The following is a 22,254-nucleotide window of genomic DNA, read 5'->3' on the forward strand; positions in this document are numbered from 1 at the left end:
CATAATGATAGGCTCACAACTTGTGTCAAGTGTTGGCAAAAAAGGCCGTAGGATTTTATTGTACAGATATGGGTAATGGCAATAACAATATCACATATCATGATGGTATCATACTTTTGGGCACCAGGTCCATGAGTTTACACCCTCGGACCCGTGACGCCTTCTTATGTCCCACGACTTGTTGTGGGCACCGTACAGTGCCTTGTACTTCTATTTGCTCTTCTCCCCTTTTGTAGGGTGGGCGGGTTCTGTGGTAAAGAAGCAAGAAGATTTGGAAGACACTGAGTAAACAGTGAACCTCCTGTTTGCTTGGGTCCCCGTTCAGGGTCCACAAACAGATTGTGTTTACTCCGAGCATGCTGCTCTCACTTATAGGACCCAGGGAGGCCCTGGGTCTTTGTTGTGTGTGTGGTGGGGGCTGCTGTTGTCGCAGCCCCCGGCCAGATAGCCGACTGTCTGACCCCTTGGTGGGGGCAGATCTTTGAACCTGGGCCTGACCTGATGGTTGTTTTCCTTATGGCACTTAGCACCTTGCTGTTTGGAAGGAAGGGTGCGACGACTGTTCACACCTTACCCTTCTGTGGCTTTTGTGCTGCTGAGACTGCGTGTCTCCCTATCTGGGGGGGAGGAGAGGAGCAGGCGCGGGAACGTTGGGGCTGCCCCTCTCCCAGCTGCCGATGGTAACAGCAGTTACCCTGCCTCGCTTGTGGGATGCCCATGCAGAATTGCTCAATATATCTGGTATAGCAATCCTAAAGCAAGTGTTGTGATCAAAAGGCCTGCACACAGACACACACATAATCTTATACTTACTTTCAAAAGCCCTTCACTCACACCATTTCAGGCATTCCGATATTCCACTGATACTCGTACCATTTCCATCCAGTCCTATTTACACATACTGCTCAGAATTCACAAATATGTGTACTGCATCCAATCAGCAGGTGTCCGGAGCATCTCAGATCTGCTCTTGCTAACTTACATCGACTTGCAAAGCAAACAACTAGAGCAAATACAGAGATTTCTGGGAGCTTCTTTGAAGTGCCCTTAAGAAAGTCTCTGAGAATTGCATTTCAAATGAGCAGATGTGGCACTACGCCCCAGATTTGCTCCACTTTTAGGCTTTGCAAATAAGGGTTAAGGTAGCAGGAGCAAATACGTGATGCTCAAAGTATCTCCTCATTTGCCCCAGTGCATATGCTTGTGTGCACTGTTGCCAGTGGCTGGGTTTGTCCGGACTGTTCTCTTAATTCTCAAATATTTGGCCATGGTTTATGATGGCTCTTCTCTAATGCATTGCCTAACAGTCTTATTTAGGCATATCTTTAAGCTTTATAGACCTAGCACCAAGGATGCTACAGAGATTTATGTACCCTGAAGACCAAGTTAAAGGTTTGAGCACTGCAATATGCCTGCAGTAATTGCTGTGAACTAGCTCGCTCCCTCCAGAGGGACCCCTTTTGAAGCCACTTGTTGAGGGCAGTTTGAAGCCCTTTGGAAGATTTGCTGCTGTCCTTTGTTTTTTTTTAGTTGTGGCCATTTTTATTTACAGTAAAATACCCCTCATTATGTTTTTCCAGCGAATACCAAGTCGATCCTTTGATGATCAAATTGCAATGCTTTCCAGATTCTTTTGCCCTGCAAAGGTCTGCTTTTGCATTTTTTGCTTTTTTTGACTTTTTACTACCCTTTATTTTTTTCCTTTGTATTCTACCAACTATTTTTTATCCCGATCCTCATTGCTGCCAACTTCCATATGTGATTCCTTGATTTCAATTGCCTCACACACATCCCTGTTGTTCATTTCGTTATTTGTGTGCTGGTGAAAGTTTCAATTTTGTGTTGCTAGTTTCTTTCTTGATGGTATAAGTATTTCATCGCTCTTGATAGACATAACGACTTTTGTTAAGTGCTCTAAGCTCATCATCGATCCTTACTTTGTTTTTACGTACACAGTCCTTACCCGACAAATTTGGTCTTTCCATAAATTCTTGCACTTTGCACATGTAAGCTTATTCACACATCTCGTTGTACATGCTCCTGCATGTTAGGGAGACTTCTCAAAATGTGCTAATTTCCCTTACCTTTTGAGACCCCCAGCAACTATGCTGGATTTCTAGGATTTGATGTTTTTACCTGGGATGATTGTAAGCCTTTTTTTCCCACTCTTTTATGTATTTTGTGTGTGTTTTACTTTTGTGTTCTTTGGTTATGGAGTTTTAAAACAACTCTAATGGCATCATCTTTTTCTGTGTGTCACTCAGCACCTCCTGTGCAGTGACACAGGGATGTCTTTTAGACTTCCCAAGGTTTAAATACCTTCTCTGGGACTGACTATTGTCTCCCAGAGCATGTAAAGTTAAATTGACTTTACTAGTCTCTTTAAATTTACTGACCCAGCACATACATTACTATAGAGCCCTGGAGGGATTACTTGGCTTCCCCTGAGTCAAAAGACTCATGTAACAGTAACATTTGACCTTTTCCTACTTTAAATGGCTGGTGGCAGTGGTTTAGATCAACCACCGTGATTTTTCCCGACCGCTTACAATGGTAGCTAAAAATCGGGTCAGCCATGTGTAGTAATCTGGCCTACAGATTAGCTTTGAGTGTGAGGTCATCTGTAGTGGAATGTTTGTGTGGAATGTTTGTGTGGAGGTGTACTGCTGGTCACGGTTGGAGAGGAGAGTGAAGCTGTGAGCTGAGAAGATGGGTGTGGGGGTGAGCCCGGTGTTTCCCGTGTCATCTTGTGTCCCCTACCATCCCTGTGTCTTGTGGAGGAGTTCAGGGCATGGACAATAAAGAACCCGAGAACTTACCTTGATGTACTGGCGGTCCATCATTGTTACACTGGTGACGAGGATGGGATGGTAGGTGGACTGCCCTCTGTTGGCGCTGCTCGGGGGGGTGCAGCACTCCTGGAACACCGCCCCCGTGAGGTCCCCCCACACCCAGGCGGCCTGGTACTTGGCCGCCTTATGCAGTTAGTTGCCCCTTCTCCAGGATGGGCCAGGTCCGGAGCATAACGCATCTCATGTCACTAGGGGCAGCGCTTACTGCTGTCTTGCTTGGACCCAAGGGAGATAGCTGACCATATTTTCGACGAACTGGCCGGCGTTCCTCTCTCTAGGAGGAGTGGAGCTCGCCCCCAGCTGTTCGCAAACGTCTGGGGCGCGGGTGGCTAATGAGGAGATGTGGCCGGCACCTGGCGCCATGCGGTGTTGGAGCGGACGATTTCTGCTTGTTGGTGAGCGCAGTGAATGCAGTGGGACGTGCAGGGCTGAGCAGGGAAGTATCGGCTCTTTCCGTGTTACAGAGCAGGCTGGCGTCTGAGGCAGCGCAGGGAGCATTTTTATGTACGGCTGCATTTCTGGTCACTTCTCCATTGTACCGGCTGGGGGAGGGGTGCAGGATATCGCCAGAGACTGGCTGCATTTCTACGAACACCCGCAGAGTTCTGGACGAGAGGGACTCGGAGCCTGGGGCAGTGCCGCGGCGTTGTCTGGCTGTGATACGCAGCATGGAGGGAGTTTGCAGGCGCTTCTGGTAGGTGTTGCTGTGCCAGCGACTCCGGTGTGACTGGTGACGTCACAGCGCAGAGTGGCGTTCCCAGCTGGTCACGTGTTCAGGGAACGTTTGTTCGGTGCGTTTCAACCCTGATCTTATCGGGGCGAGTGTAAACAAGGAGGACTATACCGCCACGTGCGGAATGCACGTTGCTCAGGTCTGCGGATCAAGGTTTCGTTACCCAGTGGGTCTAAGGGAAGCAGGAACTCGCCTCTGATGGAGTGTACATCGGGTTATATCACGCCGGAGAGTGATGGATCTGGACTGGTTTATTAGGTGGCAAACTCATGCCTATTATTCCATGAGCTGGAGCAGTTGGGGCATCTGTTGCAGAGTTCGCCAATCCCGTACTGGCAATAATTTGGTTGCAAATTTGCCTGGTGTATGGCGTACGTGGACATGGGTCAGGTTAGTGTATCGGGCCGTGTGAGTGAACATGGATCTACGTTACATGTTGTGGCCCATTTGTATAGAAGGTACCTAGCTCCCTTATTAAATCCCGGGGGGGTTGTATTGAGTTAGTTGTGGAAGGCCGTTGTTTGTTCCCTGTGGTGTCAAGTTTTGTGGCCTTTTGTTGGGGAATAGAACCCTGTGGGTGGGTTTGTTCTCCTTATTCTCCCGGGTGGGTGTTGTAATGCAATTAAGGTTTGCAATGTGATTCATTCTGCAGAGATGTAATGTGTTTCATTCTGCAAATGTCTAGTGACATTGCTGTGTTCACCTTAGGGTGGAACTTCGTTCCAGGGAAATGTTAACCCCTAGGTGTGTGGATTGGCATGCGAACTTGTTAGGGAAAAAGTTGTATTAATATGATTTTCCTCACTGGACACTGACTTTCATTCACAATTGACATGGGGTGGTCCCCAGGAGTTCTTGCCTGTGGCATTTGAGGGCTGTGCTGGAGCTTATCATCATCCAATTTATTCACATGTGATGTAATGTTTCACCTTAGAACATGTGATGTGTTTTTCATGATGTTTGCATTCAAATTCCATGCTACTATGCAATGTTATCAAAATGTCTTTTGTGCTTGATGTCGTCAGTGTTTGGGGTGTGAGTGCGGTGTACGGGTGCATGCAGTAGTTGGCGCTCCTGTAGTCACGTGTTATTACAGCATTGGAATGTTTGCGCCTTGTATGAGTGGCATTGTGGTTGCTGTGTGCAGTCATGGGTTGAGTTGTTTTGCCCGTGTGTTTTGTGTCATGAGTGCATGGTCAGGGGTGCATGTGTCCTTGTGTAGTGCCTGGTTTAAGCCGGGGTTGGTCGCTATGTTTTGGCACTCAGTGGTGTTGATCTCTTTATCTTGAGTTTCCTTTTAACTGGTGTGTTCCAGGTTAGGTGGCAGTGGTGTTTGTGTTAAGGTCTTTAGTGCCTGATGGGTCAGGGTAGGTCGCTATCAGCCCGAGCGTTGTTCTTGTTTCTGGTGCCTTAGTTTAAAGGGTTGGTCACCTTTGGCGTACTTGTTCCGTCATTAGTGCCTGTGATGTCAGAGTTGGTCGCTTTTGGCGTGGGTTGTGTCGAATTTTAGAACATTCATGGTTTCCGGCCCATTTGGCCGAGATGGGTTAGTATGGTTTGGAGTTTAGCTTTACCAGTGTGTTTCCTGATTCTGAGTGTGGTAAGTCAGGTTGTCTCCTGGTGTGTTCAATAACGGTGTTTTGTAGGTGGATGGAATGACTAAGGATTTGTGCAGAGGAGCAGTATTGGGTTGTGGGTCTTCCTTATACTGCGGTTCATGGTTCTTCGTGTGGTTCCTCGGTCATTGTCAGGTTTTTGTTGTTGCTTCCTTTGGGGGCGGTTGGTTAGTGCTTGGAGGGGCAGCTCTGAGACTTCGTGGTGGCAGACTGAAGTGAAAGATGATTTGTGCTAAGGTGGGTAAATTAGTTAGGGTAGTTGTGTTGGTGTTGGCTAACAATAGTTTGGCTAGGGGTGGCAGCCCTAGGTCCTGAGGGGCAGCTCGGGACAGGCGCAAGTGCTCTGTTTGTTATTTTGTGGCCTCGATGTGTGGACCGAGGGAGTGGTGAGTTGTTTTTAGGTTGCATGCCATTGGCACTTTCTACTTGGCCGGAGGGTGTCCTGCAAATGATGTCCTTTCGTGTGGTTCCCATTATTGGTGTTACAAGGGTTTCTATACATAGGCGGCCGCTGTGTTGCGGAATCCTGGTAGTGTGTTGTGTTGGGGTGTTAAGGTCTTGTGCTGGTCACATTACCTTGTCATTCTTTTGTGGAGGGAGTGGTGTAGTAACTGGCTTTGTGTTTCTAAGGGGAGGAGAAGTGTAGTAATCTGGCCTACAGATTAGCTTTGAGTGTGAGGTCATCTGGAGTAGAATGTTTGTGTGGAATGTTTGTGTGGAGGTGTTCTGCTGGTGACGGTAGGAGAGGAGAGTGAAGCTGTGAGCTGAGAAGATGGGTGTGGGGGTGAACCCGGTGTTTCCCATGTCATCTTGTGTCCCCTACCATCCCTGTGTCTTGTGGAGGAGTTCAGGACATGGACAATAAAGAACCCGAGAACTTACCTTGATGTACTGGCGGTCTATCATTTTTACTCCATGTTTTTTAATATGGCGGCCAAGACCTATCTGTAAAAACAGACTCCAGTCATCTTTTTTTTTGCCATTTCTTTTAGGAAAAGTCCTTCTTGTGTTTCACTCTGCGCACCATACCAGGTTTGGTCCCTTTGTTCGTTGACCTTTGGCGGGCTTCAGTGCTGAATCCCTCCCCTGGCACCTGACTGTCTGGGGTAACAGGATGCGAGGGTGGTGCCCGAAACTCCCTGTGCTTAGTCTCCTAAGAGGCCTGAATGCACTCTGGCGTGATTTGTCATCAGGTTGTCCGACAAGGACAGCCACTCGGCTGTGTGAGTGACCGCCAGGCTTGAATGAATGGGGGAAAATTGTTTAAAAGCAGGTCTCTGGGACTTGGAAAACATAGTGAGCCACTGGAATGAAAGAACCGAAGACGAGCTGAGGGAAGAGGACTGCTGCAACTCCTTGACGACCGGTGAAGCCCTGCTGCAGGTCCGAATTGCCTGAAACTCCATTGATTGAGAGGCCCTTCAAGGTTAACTTCTTCCCTTGAGTTTGGGGGGAACAACTAACTCGCAAGCCACCTGGACACCCTCCCCATCTGGTAAAATTTTCATCAGAGTGCTGTTGAATACCGGATAGCCAGAGGGAAGGAAACCAGCTCGTGGACTTTAAGGCACTCACACCTTAAACCGACGTCTTGCTAAAGCTTTTGGCCTCATCCCTGGGCAGTGCAGGAACCTCCCGACGTCCTCCTCTTGTCCCCATGACTGAAGTGCAGGAACAGGGAGATCTGCTCGAACTGCCAGGAACAACTGCCTCAGCTACAGCTTTCTTCATTAAGAAAGTATTGTGCAAACACGGTCTGGAAATCCTTTCGGCCACCGAGGAAGTGTGTGAAACTTTCCTCAACTACAAAGGCTTGTCCTTCCCTAAACATTTGTCAAACTTTTCGCCTAGCCAAATTTTTCTAAACTCTGTGGCAAAGACTTAACCGCTACTACCAGAACTGTGCTATCCTATACAAAGACTCTGAACCATTGACTTTGGCCTAGGCCTATGAGCAGAATTGCTGGTTGTAGATAACGTTAACCCTTTTCCCTGCTTATGAATGTATTTAGGCTGTCTATTCTTATAACCTTGTCTTTTTACTCCCTCAATAAGTATCTGAAGTGCCATTTTGCTCCCACTTCATTGGAGATACACTTGTTCATTTACTGACCGGTTGCATTTTTGTGGTTTATTAGTGTGTGATATTGAACTGCTTATGCTAGTGTAATGTTTTCTAACTGACTGAGGAAATAAATGTATATTCTTTTACCAAGAAACCTTGAGTAAGTGTATATTTGAATTACTGTACTGGTTGGTCATTTGTGTAACTTGATCTACTGCTCACTCAAACTCTTGAGATAAGTCTGGCTGCTCAGCCATCACTACCACTTTACTGTGTAGTACAAGCTTGTACCAAAGGTGAAATTGTGCTTATACTTGTAGTCTTAAGTGCCTGTAGTTTTCCCAAAGGGTACTGAAGGTGATTCTGCCTAACAATGCATAGCTTCTCCAGTGCCTTAAGTGTAAAATCCAAAGCGTGCATCAGGGTGTTCGGAGGCAGTAAGAATGTAGGAGTGGAGGTAAGAATACTAGAAACCATGTTTTATGAATGACCTAGCAAATCCAGACTGCCATGCAAGCTTTCGTTTAAGTTTTCCATAACTTTGCCCAGTGATTTGTTAACATTATGAGTATTTGGCTCCTTTACTGAAGTCTCAATGATTTGAGAGACTCTGTCCTTGTGACTCTCGTTTAACAAACTCTGGCAAAGTTCCAGTAGTAAATTGTCCATCAGTGGTTTTCAGTTTCCATCATTGTGGTTTGGGTCAAGTGGTTGATCAGCTGAAAGACTGTCAATTTCACCGGCAGAACAGTAATCTGTGATTTTACTTTTAGAAGATGGAGCCTCAGAGCTGCTTTCCAGCTCTTCAGATGGGGTGCTGGGTTTTGTTCGCTTTCAACTCCAGCATGTTTCATACTTCTCATGAAGTAGCCAGAGTTTTCTGTCAACATGTAATGTTGTAACACCCCAATGAAACCAGTACCCAACTGTTAGAACCAAACTCAGAAGGCGTATCTGGATTCAGCATGGTAAACTATGCAAAGTATTCTACCTGATTATATCCCACAACATACTCTGCGGACTGCAGTTTGCCACCACTTAACTGCCACTTGACCAGCCACTTCTCGTGTCTCCTCACTTTTTAATCACCAAGCGCCTTCAATGCCATTCTCCAAATTTAAAACAGGTTAGATCCATGGTTATATCGTCCTGCAGACTGCCTCCACCTGACCGCCACTTCACACGCACGCTTTGTGCGTGTTCACTGTTTTTAATCTGCCAAGTTAAGAGTTGGCAGAGCTACCAGTTGCCTCCAACCGCCATTCACCAAAATTGAAACAAGGTAGACTCATGGCAATTTTGTCTTGAAGAAGGCCACGACTTGACCAAAACTTGCCCATAAATCGATTAAGAGTGGAGTTGATGAATGCCGTGTTGCTGAATGATGTCTTCATTTGAACAAATCACTTCTTCAAAATAATTTCGTGATACAATGTTGAGACATAATTTATCTGACAGTTTAAACCTGAATCAATGTTGCTTAAAAATTATTCAACGTCATTCCCTGCACCAATTTAGTATACTGGAAAATCAAATAAATGCAGAACACGTTCTGTTCTTCCACAGTAGTTTAGGTTACATGGTCATCAAATTAATGAAGACTTCTTACTGTGCCTCTGCTGTAATTTAGTTTATGGGGCATCTAAATAAAATGCTAAATTCTGTTTTGACTCTACACTGACTCAGTTTACATGAGAGTTAAATAAATGTAGAAAAAAATGTCTCTTTGAAAAAATGTAAACATATTAATTTGAACATTGGTGCTGTAAATAGTGGCTCTTGACAATAGCTTGTTTACCCATCCTTTATGTGTGTTATATATATTATATTGAGTTCCATATGACACTAAATCAGTGAAATAATACAATGCATTGAAATGATATAATTCATTGTAGCAGTACAATTCATTGAGACAATACATCAAGGCTAATCCATTGAACTGATGCAATGAAATGGCAAAGGGGTAATGTAAGTATAGCACAACTATTTAACAAGAAGCTTTCATACCCATCTCTTCATAGCTGCCATTCCATCATATGGCTGGTATCCCATAATTCCTCGACTTTCCTCATCTGGCTGGTGCTTAGCTCCCTGCTCCCATCTTTTGCATGACTCTGTCTGCCAGTACCCCATCAGATTGTGTGCATTGTCTGAGCCTTCTACAAACCAGATTATATGCTGATTTGTTTACATTTAGGTGACTATTTAATGCACTCTAATATGAACTGCACAATGCTGCATTATTTTAAAAATACATTAGCTCACTGAATACCACTTTGCTTTACTGTGTGTTCAAGGCGTTTGCTTTTTGTCACAATTAATTCATTTTAATGTACCTTTAGGTAATTCAAACATTACTCTGTATCTAAGTGAGCTTTATCTACATCCAACTTGCTGAACCATGTTTACACTTTTCACCCTGCTTTTTGAGCTAGAGAAGCAAATATTTGAAAAGGTATTTTCCTAAATTCAAATCTGCATACAATATAAAATGACCATAGGCTTTTCACCTTTCACTTTTTCAATGTTAATGTCTAAATGCTAATTCCAATATATAATACATTCTATATGCAATATCTTGCTAAGTGCTACAATGAAGCTAGTAGTGAAAGCATAAAGTTCCATGAGTCTGGATGTAGTTACTACAGTGATGTTAGTTGTACTTGTATGGCATACAAAGCTACATGAACCTGCACCTATGTGCTGTGAAAGTGCTAATTATATAAGGTATATAAACTCTACTGTTCAAAATCCTCCAGCCAAATCCACTCTTGAATGCTTGCATAATCTCTGACACGTGTATGCTATGCTTAACTCTAACCACCCATGTGTTCTGTATACCTCTAGCTGGTCAAATGCGGAATGTAGGAGTGTACCCACAACGGTCCTGTTCATTTCATAGTTGTGCAAACATGGGTCTATTTTCCTTTTATTTTCTGCTACCATCCCTGATGTATGTATTTTCCCATGTATTGCCGTTAGTAGATTTTGGGAGGGCTTGTTGAGGTGATTAAAGACGCCTGTGTAAATTTCCACTTTTGCACATTGAAACAGCGCCAGCTCTGAAGCATGTGATATTTGAAGGTGAAAAACATGTGCAAACTTGAATTTTTAATGGCTGTCTATTATAGGTTGTAGTGTTTATCAAATGTGTTATTTTAAAGTGTAACATGAAGGCATAAAGAGAAATGCAATATTAAATTATAAAATGAAGAGTATACATAAGGCAGTAAAATCATCTTAGGTTTCCGCATCACTTTTAAGGCATATGATGTAGAGGCTCACATCACATTGAGGAATTATATGATATGTTGTGACATGGCATTTATAACACACCTATAGACAAGTGTTTCAAGGCACGACTATGAGACACAACATGAAAGCAAGGCAATACACATGTTATGCCTCAGTTTTATGGCATATACGTTGAGGCTACGCATAAATTATACTGAGACTTTGATACTATGGGCCTGATTTACAAAAGTGTTTCTCAATTAGTTTCGGTTCATATAGTTGAAATATATTTAGAGTTATTCTGATGATGCACACATTATTTTTAAACATAATATATTGCAAAATTACTAATTTCACTGTGTTATTTCTAGGTCAAATACATTCACTTAAACAATATTATTAAAAGAGAATCTTAATCTTAATTAAATTTTAGAGGAAGAGACGTATGTCTTCTGTCTTTTGGGGAATTGGAGCTGTGCCTTTCTTTTTTATATTTACCTCATCCATTAAATTTCCTTGCAACGTGGCTGTTTCCTCAATTGCAGAACATTGATTTTATGCAACTAGCTTGTGCTGTCGTGTCTCTTTTGAGAAGCAAGGCCTCTCCTTTATGTATTGTTAGTAAGAACCTGTTTCAAGGTTCTGTGAATGTTTTCTGTCCTCTCTCCATGTCAGCATTGTACCACTGATGCTCAGTTCCATTCTATCCAGTGAAAAGCAAGGCATGTGCATGAGTTTTAAAATCGTTATTCTTTATAGCCTATTCTGCTCCTATCAAATTAGGGATGGGTGAAATCCTGCTGGATTACTGATCAAGGCATGCAATGTTATGGTGTTGATGTTGAAACGGAGACTTAACATTGCAATGTTAATGAAGTTATAAACCACCCCTGCTGTGGCAAGAACATAGGATTAATCTGAGTGTAAATTCTGAAGGGAGTTGAGAATAAAATTTGGTATTTCCTGTTTTTTTAATGTAGGCACGCCAACAATATTTTCCTGGCTGCTTGGACTGTACGATCAAAATCCCTGAAGATCATAAATATCATGTTCTTATATAGTTGGCCCTTTAAGGATGAGGTCGCCATTCCTATAATTGAATATCCTCACAATTACTGGGCACAAGGTTCTACTTGGAGCAGTCTGTGGCCCTCCCGCCCACTGTACTTGCTCTATAAGGAAGCAACTTGAAAGGACTGACTGACCAAGCACTTCTGGTGGGTGTTTTTTTAGAAATATCTACAGAGGGCCCTTGGTTGAATACTCTGGCAATCCAAGGATTCAAATATTTGTATGCCTTGGGTAGGATTCTAAATCCTCATTTTTCATTTAGACAAGCTTCAATTCTGTAGTGATCATAGCCACTTTGAATTCCAATTGATGTACTGCATCTTAAGAATCACTTATGCACCTTCCAGTTTCCATGACTGTGCCACACAGCTGTTCTCTCTTGTACTGCAATTTCTCCACCTTTGTGGTCTGAGTATCCATCTTAAGATCCATGGCCTGTAAAGTCCCCCTCATCTCTCATAATATGGTATGCATATCTTTGCAAAAGCAATCCACTTACCCAAACCTGACATGGCTCATGTCATTTTATTGGGGGACTCAGGGCTTGCGGCTTGAGTTAATTTCCTGGTATTTCACCATATTTCACTCCCACCAATGGGCAGAGTACCTTTATTGCAAAACGTTGCTAGTTCAGGTTGCTTGATCTTCTGAAGTCCAGAGTGAACATGCAAAGGGTTGTACTCTGGAGACACAGTGAGATCATTTTGTGGTAGAGGCATACATTTCCAACATGAGCGCATTTAGTAAATGGTGCAGCAGATGGCACACACCAAACCACACCTAGACTCCATAGTGTCTGTTGAGACCTGAGCTGACAATACTTGTTCTATGACTCTATGACTCCATCGACAGTGTCTTGTCACCTACTATATTCAATTTGTGCTCTTTCCATGCACCCTGCACCTTTTCCACTTGCCTGTATTGGGGTCTTCCACAGTGGCAATTCCACTGAGTTCTCTGCCCCACTGCAGCCATGGGTGGGCCCTAGCAATATGTGCCACAGCGAGGAACTTCCTGCACAGCACCCATGCCCATCCACACTTGCACCTGTCCTCGGCCCTGCCCCTCTACACAGATGGGGAGGCTAACCACTGATCAGGGCAGTCTCAATGATGTTGCGTTGCAGGGGGACACCCTTGTGAGTCAGGCATGCACACGGCAAACCCAGGCCACACCACCTGCGTGCACGCCTATGGCCTCACCTGGTCTTTGGGGCGGCAAGGTCAGCAAATGCACTTGGGTGTCTTCAAGATGGCTGCTACAGCTTGATGATCTCGGTCAGGGTGCGCCCACAGGGCTTATCACTACCTTGATCAGCTCACTCCTTCACAACATCCAGCAGACCATGTGGTTGTATCCGAGTAGGCTGTCAGTGATGCTTAGTTGATAATGGTCCCCCGCAGTTTGCTAACGGTTCGGGCCCTGAATCTCTCACCTTCATCGATCATAGAATATTATGGGGGCAGCTCCGCAAACCATATATTTATATATGATTTAAGGGGATAATGAGCAAAGTTCTGGCGTTATGCGTACATCTTCCTTTCTACGCTCTAGCGTCCCCCCCAAAACTTTTAACATGATATTTGATATACTGGGATTATAAATGGATGTAGCTATGGTGTTTCCAAGTAAGTACACTTTTAAATGTTGCAGATTGTTCACACAAATTCTGTCCTTATCTCTAGAAAAAGGGGAAAAAAGGAGTTAGATTATTTATGAATCAGGTTTACTTTTAACCTTGCAACCAGTAAACATTGGCAGAGACAAGGTTGCAGGATGCTCAGTCTATTGTTTCTTTTAAACAAAATGTGTGCCAGGTTTCAGGGCTCAACCGGTTAATTCCATGGTAAAAGTGCATATATCATTAAAGCACATTTGGTAAACATTTGGTAAATCTATATAGTCCTGGATTATGTGGTTTTCGCAAGGGTCGATTATAGCAACAAGCAAAAGATTATTTTAGTAAATTAATGTTGGGTTTGGCAACACCAACTCCTACTTGGGCCTGCCATAGGGTCTCACCTGATCCCTATATTGAAGATGTACCGAATGAGGCTCTTTTAGCTTTGCTACTGAAGGTGATCTCAACTGTAAAAACAAGTATGTCCAATCTTGCCATCAAAGCTATGTTATCAACCAAACGGGCTCACAAGGAAGCCTGGTATGCCCATGTTTAAAGTAGTTTTCTTATTAATAGACCTGTTTTCTAGTAAAACATTAATTTAATTGGCTTATTCCCTTATCAAAAAAACACTGCAATACTCTTAAATTGTTTGAAGTATATAATGGATGAAAGAGCATTTGAAGAACTGATGAAACCTTCCAATCGATTTAATTTTTATTTTTTTGTCAAACAGGGGCATCAGGTTTGCTTTACACGATCAGATTAATTTCCAGTGCTGACACGACAGCGTTCAGCATGCACACACGAGGGAGCATGCAGCTAACCATCAGAACGTAAGACATGAGGCTAAAAGCACAGTGTATGGCCCAGAAGAAGGAGTTTAACTCCGAAATTCATAGCAAGTAAAATTGAACGGCCATCCAATTCAAACCCTTTTTTACGCAGATGATTGAGTCTTAATTTCCAGAACACAAGTGGGGCTACAGCGACTACTAAACGCCTTTTATAACTACACTGTGACCAATTAATTAAAAGTGAATCTCACCAAAACCCAAATTGTAGTTTTTTGCCCAAAAAGGTGTAGCCCGATTTCTTACGTATGGTCAATGAACAACCTTCCGATTAACAGGGTGCCTTTCTATAATTATCTAGGCATCATGTTTGAGAATGTGAAACATCCAACAGGCCATCTTTTACATCTGGAAACAAGACTAACATCCTTTACATCACAAGCCAGCATCCTAATGTATATATATGGCAAATTTTCACTACTACCAGCTTGGCACTTTTGGACTGCAAAAACTGTTCCAGCGTTATTATATGGCCTGGAAACCTTTTAAGACATTCCATCTCTTCAGTTGGCAAAATGGGAGGCAAAATATTGGCGTCATATTTTGCATCTTCCAAATTGCAACCCTGTTGCTTGGTTAAGGTACGAGCTTGGATTGATCTCATTACAGGCCCTTTTCAATTGGCGCAAATGCGCCTTTTTTTAGGAAATGCTTAATCATATATTTTTTCAAGTAAACATTTGTTCATTAAATCGTGGTTAATGTCTGTTCATTGTGTGCTAATCAAAGCAGACGTATCAATAGATCTACTGATTCGAAATCCAGATAAAGCTAAATCAAAAGTATATTATACAGACTGGATTTCAACTCGACATGGATGTCTTGCATATCACGATGCTGATGCTAATCGAGTTCAACACAAAAAAATGCGTACTTTGCCATCCTATTTAGTACGCTGTCCATCCCCTAATTACCGGCACCACATTTTGAAATTACGCTTCAATCTGTGGGGCATTAGAGAGTTGCTATCAAAAAGGAAACTGTTGAGCCACTCGGAAAATGTTTGCCGCTTTTGCACATCGATGAACAGTTGTGAAACTATGAGGCATCTCATTACAGAATGCTCAGTACTTCGCCCCTTGCGTGAAATACATTTTGTGCGACATTGTAATTATTTACAGCTTGCATCTCAAGACCTGTCCTGGTTTCTAATTTTGGGCTAGGGGATCTGCCATTACAGATTGCCACTGGAAATTTTCTTTTAAGTCTAAACTTAGAGCCTAAGTGAACGATTTGCTATTCAACCATTTTATGGAGTCTATTGATTATTTAACTATTCTTGATTATTCATGTATTTCTGTTATCTTTTGTTATCTTTTTTTTGTTTTCTCTTTTATTTTTAAGTATAATTGTTTATTGTAAAGTTTTAAATGTGTATGTATTTGTATTTATATTTGAAAGGTTGATTAATTTCAACTAAAACAAATAAAAAATAAAAAATAAAAAAATAAAAAAAAGAACTATGCCTAAGTCTCTGAAAGTTTGCTTCCTACAGCAGTTTTTTTTTTCAACTTATGAAAGGATTTTGTGAACACTAAACAAATGCAAACACAGGAATCTTGGAACCATTACAAATTACTAAATGGCTAACTCACTATAGATGTTGTGCTTTTTATTTTTGTATGAACAAACAAAAGACGTATGTAAATTACATAAAACTCGTTGTGAGCCATCATGAGGGCACAGGACCTAGCTCGGTATGATTACCCAGCTTCTGCCTTAAAACTATGATGTGTTCAGGTCCAGGTGTCATAGGACCTCTATATATCCAGTACCTCCACTAAGAATTACCTAAGCGATATATGAAGTACTACAAAAACAATTGTATATTGTGGTACCGACCTCTCTCTGCACACTCAGTATCTTGCCTTACACGACACCCATTACTTAAACATGGGGTTGTGCTCCCAGGAGCTTGTTTTGACGGCTTAGAAATGAACCATACCTCCTACAGTGGCAGGTAATCACCCAAGCACTGTGTCCTTTTTCTATGGAAAACATTGAAACAGTAAATCATTTAATATTATTTTGCCCTCAATACAATGACTAACGGAAAATATATCTGTGGCCTCTTTTATGACAAAAAGGGATTAGGCATTGCATTCCAGCTTTAGATTCATTGATGGCTATCAAGGACTTTGAAATCTCGTATAGCCCTTAATTTAAGAAAAGAAAAGTTAATTTAGAATTGTGTATAGTCTCCATGAAGATTTTGTTTTACCAATTGTTATTCAGAAACAATTGTTTTATTGTTTGAGTGTATATTTTACACCTATATCCGCTTTTTAAATATTTTGAAATACAGCAAAATGAAGTGAAAAGGAGAAAATATGCCCCAGCAGCAATTCAATGAGCGGTTCCCAGTATTGAGGGTTTTCCTGGGTCGGTCCATAAACAGTTGGTTCATCTGTCTAAGATTTAAGTAAGTTGAATTGTGTGAGTTAGTTGGTGATGCTAGAGCCTCTGCAATGCATGCACAGCTGTCACTGAGGGAATACACTGCATTTAGGTCTATTTCATGCAAAACAGCAGTGGAAGCTATTGTATTATTCTGATGGGGGGCTATTCTTTGCTGCTTGATGATTTGGTTGATCTGCTTAACATTCCAGAGACAACATAAATTGGCATAGATATTTAAAGATGACAGCATCCCCGCAAAGGTTCTCATTACATTAAAAAAGGCGAAAAGGACATTGTAGGTGTTAACATGAACCTGCAGACACAAGGAAGGGACAGGAAGTGACACCAGAACACAATGGGGCTGTGAACAACAATAGCAAAATATCAATAAATTAAGGGGCTGATAAAAAAAAGGTCATTCATTCATTTATAAACCTTGTATGGGGGTGAAGAGATACCATGTACTGCTGCTCATCAAGACCACCAAGTACTAGCACATTTCAATGAACCCATTGCTCCTGGGAAAATAAAAATTAATGAAACACCATTGTACAGATACAATCAGATTCTCCTTTTAAAACCTGGGGGATACAATCTCACTTTGTATGGCATTATCCTCTCCGCTGTCAGGGTACCTTGCAGAATGTCACTTCAATTTCTCATCAGTCTCTACTGATAGAAATGCCTCATGTATTAAGTGCAGGTGGAGTGACAGGGCCCTCCCACATTGGGCAATTTCCAGGGCAAGCAAACCAGTAAGGCTCGTAAACTGCGTGTAGCCCAGACATTCGGCAATAAGGTTAATGCGGCGTCATTCCCCCAGTGCTGCTGCACTTCCAATAGGGCTCTTGCGCGATGCTACCATGATGAGATGACATGCCGCTGGAATAGAAATTCCATCCGAGGTCATTATGAATGAATCCTTGTCCTCACCACATATTACTGAATCACTACATTCTGAAGCATGGATTCTTATTCAGTTTACTTGTGACTCGGAATTGGACCCAATTGATGGTAAATATGGAACAAGGATGGCGCTTGATGAAATCAATGAATGCACAGAACGAAATATCCGTTTTGCACTCTGCAATGAAGAAAAATACAAGATGACTGGACCTCGACAAGCATTAACTTTGGATTCTTCAAGGAAAACCTACAAGAGTATGTTTGAAATAATGTAACTTTTTCCTACTGAGGACAGCAGGGACTTAAACCATTCACACTTTCTGCACTTAGTTTCTACTGTCCCGCAACTGAGTGTACTGACATCTAGTGATATAGACTACATTGAATTTATCCAAGAATTTGGAAATCATGTAATATGCATCAAATGTAAATCCAATTATGTGACTCAGTATTCACTTAATATTCACACTTCTTAAAAATGGGGTATGACGTGTGGGAGATTAAGGAAGTAAGTGACAGGAGCACATTGGGAACACTATAATTGGAAGAAGTTCACCACTTGGGTAAAGAATGAGTGAAATATCCAGCACCAAAGCATAACTATTGTACTTCTGAAATCATCTTTGCTAACATCTGATTCCAAGATTGAAAAAGTCAAATCTTGCTGTTTTTGCTTTGTGCTTAAAAGTCAAATCTTGCTGTCTTTGCTTTGTGCTAAAAAGACAAATCTTGCTGCCCATTGTGAAATTCTCTGTATTTTGCTTGTATACTGTTTCTTCTCTGTAACTTGCCAGCCCAGTGACCTCACCACTCTCTTGTGTCCCACACCTACCTGCCTTAGCCCCCCCAGCATCTCCATCCTCTCCTCACTTCCACCCCAATGGTGCTTTCTGTTTCTCCTATCTTTTCCAATTGCTTCTCCATTGACTATCCTTCCCTTCTCACTAAGTCTGGTAGGAAGAAGTTCAAAAGGATATCTTGGCCTCTAACCCTGGTCTTCCTATCGCCGACGCCTATTCCAATGCTTCCTCCAGACAGACCCTTACCGACATCCTCTTTGTCATTCCTTCGCCAGGTCTATGGACTCCTCATATGGTCTCTTTGCTCTGCCCTATCACCTCGTCTCCCATTAATGGTGGCACTCACTGGAAAGTTCTCATGGCTTCCTTTCGACTCTTTTAAAGTCATCATTAATGTCTACCTAAATGGCACTGTCATGGTCCAAGGCCCTCAGGCCAATCTCCTCCTCTTTGATAGGTGCTTCCCTAGCCTCATCAATTTCCTCTCATCTCTAGCTGTCCCCTCCTCTTCCCCCTTGGCTACCTTGCCCTCTCTCTCCTCCTCCTCCTCCTCTGCCCCTCCTAGGGCTCTTTCTCCTCCGCAGGGCGTACCTCTGATCTGTACCCCTCACCGAGAGGTCTTTAAGGCTGGCAACCTTCTTCATATTGCCACTCTCAACTCTCGCTCTGCCGTCAAACACTCCTCTGACATCTGCCACCTCCTTAGAGAACTAGACCTTGATGTCCTGGGTCTTACTGAGACATGGTTCACGGCCAGCTCTGTCACGACCTTTGACACTCTCTTCCCTGATGGATACAAGATCCTCTTAGCACCCAGATCCACCCGGTCCGGTGGGGGGGGGTAGCCCTGATCTTTCCTGAGTGTATTCCTGCCTCTATCATTCCCACTCAGACCTACTCCTCTTTTGAATGCCTTGTCTGTAGGATTTCTCTCTCGCCTACCCATTCTTTTACTGTGATTACCATCTACCGGCCTCCTGGTCAAATCACCTCATTTCTCTCTGAGTGGGCAGACCTCTCCTCCTCCCTCCTGGCCTCTACCACTCAACTCCTCCTCCTCGGTGACCTAAATATACACTTAGACTCTCCTTGCTCCTCCTCCGTACTCTTCCGTGACCTCTGCGACTCCCTCTCCCTGTCCATCCTCCCCTCTGGCCCAACTCACTCTGCATGGCACACACTCAATGTCTTGATCTCCTCTGACCTCCCCCTCTCCATCCCTCTGACCACTCCTCTCTCCTGGAGCGATCACTCCCTCCTCTCATCTCATGTCTCCCTCTCTTGCCCTCAAGCCAAGCCTACCCCACCACTGCCACCTACTTTCTCGGACATCCGGCCCATGAAGTGTGTGTCAGTTGAGGCTTTTGCCACCACTTCCCCCCCCCTCCCATCTTTGGCTGTCTCACATCCTGACACAGCCCTGTCTGTGCTCTACTCTTCAATTTCTGATACGCTTGATGCTCTTGCCCCTGTCATGAGGATCCGTTTGAAGTCCAAAGCCAAGTGCAATTCCTGGTATGACTCTGACCTAGCTACATGTAAGTGTAGGGCAGCTGAGAGGAAATGGAGGACTTCCTGTTCATCCTCTGACAAACTGGCCTGTAGCCTGCTACAAAGGCAATACCGACTCTCTGTCCTCACCAAGAAGAGAGTCCACATTCAAGCTCGTGTCTCTGCGTCATCTAACAACTCGGCCGAACTCTTTAAAATCTGCAAGGAGCTGGCCAACGTTGCTGCAGTCTCTACCCCTCCTGTTGCCTCCCAGGCTCTTTGCAATGCACTTGCCTCTCACTTCATTTAAAAAACCCAGGACATCCTGTCCACCGTCTCCACCCACATCCCTCCTCTCCCCTTGCCATCTGTGCTTGCTGACCCTCCTTTAGCCACCCTCCCACCATCCTTCTTGTCCTTTCCTCTTTTCACCCCTGACTAGGTCGCCAGACAAGTCCGTTCTATGGAAGCCTCGTCAAAACAGGTTCATCCCTGTTCCTCTAAAATCACCAAGGACCACATTGCCACCCTTGCTCCAGCCCTTGCTGATTTTTGCAACCACTCATTTGCCTCAGGATCCTTCCCCTCCCTTCTGAAGCACTTGTTTGTGCGTCCTCTTCTCAAGAAACCCACAGCTGATCCTTCTTGTCCAGCTAACTATCACCCAATTTCCATTACTCCCTTTCTTGGAAAACTCTTGGAAAGGTTGGTCATCTCTCAGCTTAACCTTCATTCCAATTCTGTTGGCTGTCTTCATGACCATCAGCATGGCTTCAGAGCTGCCAGAAGCACGGAAACTGCTCTCCTGAACATCTGTGAAGATCTGCTCTCCAACCTTGACTCTAACAGTCCCTCTGTCCTCACCCTCCTCGATCTCTCTTCTGCCTTCGACACGGTCAACCATACCATCCTGCTCAACTGTCTCCATGAAAACCTGGGTATCACTGATCAGGCTCTGTCCTGGCTGACCTCTTTCCTCCCAGATCAACCCTCCCAGGTCCAACCTGGGTCCTTCCTTTAATCTATCTTCCTCTCTACCTGTGATGTTCCCCAGGGGTCTAACCTCTCGCCCTGGCTTTTCAACCAATACCTGTCAACTCTCACCCACTGCATTGCCACTTTCTGCTCAAATTTCCAGTGCTACGCTGATGACACTGAATTCATTTTCAGGCTGCCCTCTGTCACCTCCTCTCCCTCTCCCATCTATGATTGCCTAACTGCCATTAAAGAATGGTGTTCCGCCAATGATCTTTGTCTAAATGCCAGCAAGACGGAGATCCTCCTCATCGGCACACCTTCACCATCCTTTTCCCTCACTCTCTGGCAGGCCTCCCTTGGCCCTCCTCCCCCCACCTGCAAAGCTAAGAACCTCGGGGTCATCGTTGACTCCACCCTTTCCTTCTCTGCCCACATCTCTGAGGTATCTAAAAAGTAAAATTTCCGACTGCACCTCCTCAGAGTTACTCTGCCTTTCCTCTCCTTCCCCCAGAAGCTCATGGTATCCCAAGCTCTGGTTCTCTCTAGCTTGGACTATTGTAACAGCCTCTTTCTAAATCTACCTGTCTCTACTCTCCGCCCTCTGCAAGTAATCCAGAACAGGACTGCAAGACTTGTTCTTTGCCTCAAGCCCTGGGATCGTATCTCTCCAACTCTGAAATCTCTCCACTGGCTCCCAGTGGATGCAAGGATTAAATTCAAAACCCTCTGCATTGTCCACAAGGCTTTCTGGGGCCTGGTTCCAAAATACCTTCAGCTATCCCTCCGCAAATATCTCCCCTCTAGAGCTCTTCGCTCCTCTACCTCCAACTCCCTCAGGGTCAGTCGTTTTTCAAAGAAACGAGCTGGGGGTAGATATCTGTCTTCAGCTGGGTCCTCCCTCTGGAACAGCCTCCCTGCCACTCTAAAACTTGAGGAGAACCATCCCCGGTTCCGGAAGCACCTCAAGACCATCCTCTTTTCTTCTGCCTTCGCTCCCCCTCTCCCCTGCTGATCTGTTCTCTCTTGGCACTGTGCACTTGGCCACTCTCTGTCCTTCGGGCCGAGGTACCTGCTCACCCTGCCACCCTCCCGCACTGCCTCCGGGCCACCCCTTGCACTGGGGTTTGTATCTGTACCCATACAACCCCCCCTTTTTTCTTCCTGCACTTATCAGACCTACCCTGTCTGCTGCCTTAAGCCTAGCACTTGCAAAGTGCTGGCTGCATTACCACTGTTTGTTGCCTTTATTTTTTATTTATTTTTATTTATCTGTTTTTCCTCTGCTTCGCACTTTCCATTTCTCCCTCCTTCCATGCACTTTTCCCCGCCCCCTCTCCCATGCACTTGCACGTTCACAATGTCACTAGGCCTAGTAAGATTGCTGTTTTGTTCTCCCCTGTTCCCCTCCCTGCCTTGTCGTGCTCTGAAATACTTGTGTACGAGTGCGATAGAAATAAAATATCAATCAATCAATCATTCTAGTTAAGTTCATGAAATGATGTAGTCTATCTCTGGGCAAAAGTACACAGAATTTCTCAGAGCTGTTGGGAGCTGGTTGTGTTAAACTAATAATCAGATATTCATTGGTATCAATGAGCAAAGCTCCGTACTATATTACGACTGGGTGCGTACT

The sequence above is a fragment of the Ambystoma mexicanum genome, chromosome 7q, assembly GCF_040938575.1.
Source record: "Ambystoma mexicanum isolate Mex_15411 chromosome 7q, UKY_AmexF1_1, whole genome shotgun sequence".
Taxonomy (NCBI): domain Eukaryota; kingdom Metazoa; phylum Chordata; class Amphibia; order Caudata; family Ambystomatidae; genus Ambystoma; species Ambystoma mexicanum.